We start from the raw sequence: 5,483 nt of genomic DNA on the forward strand, positions 1-5,483 counted from the left end.
GAGAGATATTGGTTCCCTTCCCTTATCTATTGGATGGGGGAGATGTGAGACTTATGGATTGATGAGTAATATTGGCTCTCCCTATTGCCTTCTGCCACCCCAGAGATTCAAATTTCCTGATTATCATGTTAGAGATTGGGAAGGGGTTTGGGGGTATGGGAAGTGATTGTCATTCTAGTTGGACTTGACCACTGTGTGGAAAATTGGAAGCTGACTTTGGAATTGAAACTTCTAGGCTTTTATGAGGTACCCCTGAACTTTCAGGGGCAGCTAGGTGGTACAATGGATAGAGTGCTGGACCAGGAGTCAGGAAGTCCTGAGTTCAAATGTGACCTCAGACACTTATGTGATCCAAGGCAAATCATTTAACCACTGTGTGCCTCAGTTTCTTCAACTATAAAATGAAGGTAATAAGAGCACCTATCCCCCAGGATTTTTGTGAGAATCAAATGAGATAATATTTGTGAATTATTTAGCCCAGTGCCTGGCACATAATAGATGCTTAATGCTTGTGTCTTTCTCTCTGCTCCCTCTTTCATGAGGTAAACCCAAATGGCTGAAATGGCAGCTGTGGCCGAAATTGTTCAACAGGCCAGCAATAGAAACTGCCAAAGACCAGCACGAGAGAGAAGACCCAGATCAGAGATGGGGGCTGGATCCTGAGTTCTAGTCCTAAGCCTGACAGCTCACAACAACCCTGTTGATGGGGGAAACAAAGAGGGAAAGATTCATTCTTCCCCACTCCCTTTTCCTTGCTTTCTCTTGTCATGGTCCATGATCAAATCTGGCATCCCAAGTACACACTGTCTCCATCTTTTTCCAAAGAGCTGTGGGCATGGGGGATTCAGGAGTTTCCTCCCACTCCCCCTCCCTCAATCAAAAAAAAAAGCAAAAATCTAAGGTTAAGAACTTCACCTCAGTTACAAACCCATGAAGAGAATTAATAAGTAAGATGAAATGGAATATTACTCAAATTTTGTTTCATATATGAAATCTAATATCTGCAAATAGCCCTAAAGCGCCGGCTCTTCCCTCTGGTTACAACCCCTCTTATTCACAAGACTCAGATGCTCAGAAAGTGAAGTCAGAAGACCCAGGTTTAAATCCTGCCTTATATATTTTCTGTGGGATCCTCCATGACACAAGGTTTTGGGGAGGTTTAGTTCTCATCTGCAAAATGAGACAATTAGATTCAGGGGCCTCAAAAGATATCTCCAGATCTAAATCTATGCTCTGTGAACAAACTGAGACCATGAAAGTGATTGAACATAGGGAAAAGAGAAGGGAAAAGTGAATTATTAGTACAAGGAGCCTAGTGACCTTGCACAGCCCTCCCTCACTCAAATCAAATTGCAAGTCATGTCATCATCTCCCTGATGTCATGGTCCTCTTCGAGAACAAAGGACAAACACAACAACCTACTCCAGGCATTTCCTATTCTCCCCTTTGGTGACCAGTGAGGAATCTTAAGGTTTCAGGAAGGTTGTGCCATGAATGCAACAGAAAAATGGAGGCAGCTATTAAGCTGGTAGCTTGAGAAGAGGTGGTTCAGTGGACAGATCACTAGGCTGAAGTCAGGAAGACCTGAGTTCAAATCTAGCCTCAGACTTTTCCTAGCTGTGTGACCCTGGACAAGTCACTTAACTGCTATCTGCCTCAGTTTTCTTAACTGTAAAATGGAAATAAATATAGCACAACAGGGTTGTTATAGGGATCAAATGAGATAATATCTGTAAATTGCTTAGCATACTGTCTGGCACACAGCAGGCATGTATTATATGCTTGTTTCTTCTTTTCCTTGTGTACAATTCACTCCCTCACTGTCAACACAGGCACAGGAAATGGTTTGGACTGCCATTCCTTCAGTAATCCACATGTCATTCCCCTACAAACTATTCCAGATCCTTTCTCCTTGCTTTTTCACTGCCTGCTCCCCAGTCCTGGAATACCCTTCCTCCTCCCCTCTGTCTTATAGAAACTCTACTTTCTTTCAAGTCTCAGCTTAACTTACACACCCAAACAAGGCCTACACTGATTTCTCTTTGTTGAAAATGTCCTCCTCTCTCCCCACATGTACATCAGAAATTACCTTGGATTTATTTCCTGTATGTTTTTTCTATATATGTATTTTATATTTTATATTTACATTTTACATTATATTCCTATATAGTTTACATTTACTTATCTGTTTACAAACGATTCCCTCCAAAAGAATATAAGATCCAGAAGAAAAGAAATTATTTCATTTTTTGGTTTTCATCCATGACCTCCCTGCATTATTTGACTTCTCCTCCTACTGGAAAGTCTCTCCTCTCTGAATTTTCATGCATGTGCTCTCTCTTGGTCTTCCACTTACCTTGCCCGATTTCTTCTCAGTCTTCTTTGCTGAATCAACATCTCTGTTGTAGCCCCTAACTGTGGACGATTCCAGGTCTCTGTTCTGGACCCTCTTCTCTCTCTGCACTCTATCTTGTTGACCTCATCAACTAGCATAGGTTTAATTATCATTTCTATGTCCATAGGTCCCAAATCTACATATTCACCATTTGCCTGTTGGTCATTTCCAACTAATTGTTCCAACGGGCATCTCATCGTGGCCAGCACAGAACTCATCTATCCTTCCAATCTACCTTTCGGAATTTTCCTATTTTTGTTGAGGGTGCCATTGTCCTTCCAGTCACCCAGATTAGCGACCTTGGAGTCACTCCCAGCTCAGCATTCAACTTTATCCTGTATATTTGCCAAGTCTCATTGATTTTGCTTCTCTAACATCTCTCTACTTATGGTCACCACATTAGTTCAGACCTTCGTCACTTCTCACTTGGACTATGGCAATAGCCTCCTAATTTGTTTCCCTGCCTCCAGTCTCTCCTCTCTCCAAACTTTCTTCCACATAGCTGCTAAAATGATATTCCGAAATCACAGGCCTAATTGTGTCATTCCACTACTCGTTAAACTCCACTTGCTCCCTATTACCCACAGAATTAAATATAAAGCTGAGTATTTGATATTTAAAACCCTTCGCAACTTGGCTACAACCTATCATTTTATTCATTATAATAAGAATTTATTATTATTTATTACAAACTATTCTCCTTTTTAATAAATTTTTCCCCTTCATGCATGCTATAGTTCAGATGAACTGATTTTCCTGCTTTACACATGATATTCTGTCTCCCATCTCTATGCCTTTGGCCTGAGCTGTCCACTGTGTCTGGAATTCACTACCATCTGCCTCCAAGAATCCCCAGATTCCTTCACAGTTCAGCACAAACACCACCCCCAGGAAAGCTTTTCTGAGCTCCTCAGGTTCTACTTTCCCCCTCCATCCCCTTTGCCAAAATGGTTTTGATTTTGTGTGTTCATATCTACCAGTGACTAGAGGCATCCGCTTGGCTGAAGCCACTGGTATTTATGACCTGTGCCACACTGTACTTTGCCTGCCATTGTAGTTTACCCTCAGACAATCTATCAGGGTTTGCCCAGTTCTGCTGCCCTGGTTCAGACTTTTATTACCCCTTACCTGGAATATTGCAATGGTTTAAAGTTTCCTGTCTTTCCAATAGGGGAATTAAGCTTCCTCAGGCTTCGTTTCACTCCCTGCCTCAAATTTCTAAGGAAAAGTGCTACATAGAGAGTAAACAATTAGAGAAATAGTTAAGGGCTCAAAGTCTAGCATTTTACCCAGCAAGAGGGGAAAATAAAAAGGTACCCAGTGTATGAATTAGTTATAGAACACAATAGTTTACTCCCATGCAGAAAGCAGAATGCAAAGTAATAAAGAATCACAGAACGACTTGAACAGAATCCAGAATACTTCTCACTCTTCCTATCAGTTGGGAGCATAATATTCAAGCCCCCTTGGGAAACAGTTTCTTTACAAGATTCCTAATTAGCTGCTTTACATTTAATCTCTACCCAGTATAATCTGATCAAACACCAAGCAGGATTTTCTCTCCAGTGGACTCACTTTCTCTCATGGAGACAACAGTCTCCCCTGGTTACTGCCATGGCCCCTGTGATTTCTGGCTTCTCTGAGGACTTTTCAGGGCTCAGGAGATCACTGCCATAGGAAGTAATCAAATAAGACCAGCAAAGGCAGACAGGGGTCCCACCACAAGCTTGGCTATTTGAGTCCCCACTTGACATGGGAGTGATGGCCCCATCACCATCAGGCTGGGGTAAAGAAGGGCCTCCTTCTCCACTCCTGGCTGAAATCCCATTTTCCTTTCCAGAGAGCAGAAGGCAAGCCAGGTTTTTTCAGTGTGGCACCCCACATCAGCATTTTTTTCCTGGCCCAGAAACCGTTGGAAGAGGACTCAACCCACTGATTGTTCCAACATATTCAAAAACTGGTATCGTATGTCAATTAGTGAATATCAAGTTTCTACATGGTTCCCCATTGGTAGGCAGAGAATATCTGTGCGTGCTCTAAGGTCTGTTACACTCCTTCTGTCTCCCTTGATAGAAAATGAGCTTCTTGAAGACAAAGAATATTTCAGTTTCATATTTGTATCACTAGTACTTAGCACACAATTGGTATCTAATCAATTAATCAATGATTAAATACCTACTGTGTGCCAGTGCCTGGGATATAGTAGGTGCTTATTAAATACTTGTTGAATGTCGAGTGGATGATTAGAGAGGGAAGTTGTAGGCCAGACCTGAGTCAGGCAGGACCAGACCCAGTTCTGGTTCTGAATTAGAATGAAGTGAGACACTCACAAACAGTTAACAAAAGGAAGTTAACTCAGTCACAGTATGCAAAGGCTTCCATTCAGTAAGGATTCAGTGATGAGTCAGAGAGATGCTGCCCCATTCATCTCCAAATGAAAAAAGGCCTAGCAAGAAGAGTGTGTTGACTTGCAAAGAAATGGAGATACTTATTAAGTCAGAAAGGCACTGACTTTACAGGTTGGTCCTTCTATGTCCCATAGTGGGAAGCTCTGTTAATATCTCAGTCCTTAGCCCTTTGTACCAACCACATCTTGGGGACAGTTTCCTGGCCTTTTAGGGGAGAAATGAGCTCAGCCTGCCCTGGCAGGCCTTTCATAGATACTTTAGATATAGATAATCTGATTTTCTTTTTCAGAAAATGTTTTGTGTTTGGAAAAACAGAATATTCTTATTAATAAAAGTTTACTTATATAAAAACATCACAGATAGTTTTAAAATTTAAGGAAAGGTAGGCTAGAGCCAGACTGTAAGCAGTTTTAAAGGCCTGGCTAAGGAGTTGCCATTTCATCCTGGAGACAACAGGGAGGAACTGATGATTCTTTAGGAGCAGGGGAGAGACATGGTCACTTTAGGAAGATTATATTCACAGCTAGATGAAGGGTGAAGAAGAGAGAGGTTGGAAATCGGGAATCCAACTAGGTGGTTCAGTGGATAGATCTTTGGACCTGGAGTCGAGAAGACCTGAGTTCAAATCCATCCTCAGACATTTAATAGCGGTGTGACTCTAAGCAAGTCACTTAACCACT

This window comes from Vombatus ursinus, unplaced genomic scaffold (assembly GCF_900497805.2).
Source record: "Vombatus ursinus unplaced genomic scaffold, bare-nosed wombat genome assembly UNPS02014864.1, whole genome shotgun sequence".
Lineage (NCBI taxonomy): Eukaryota > Metazoa > Chordata > Mammalia > Diprotodontia > Vombatidae > Vombatus > Vombatus ursinus.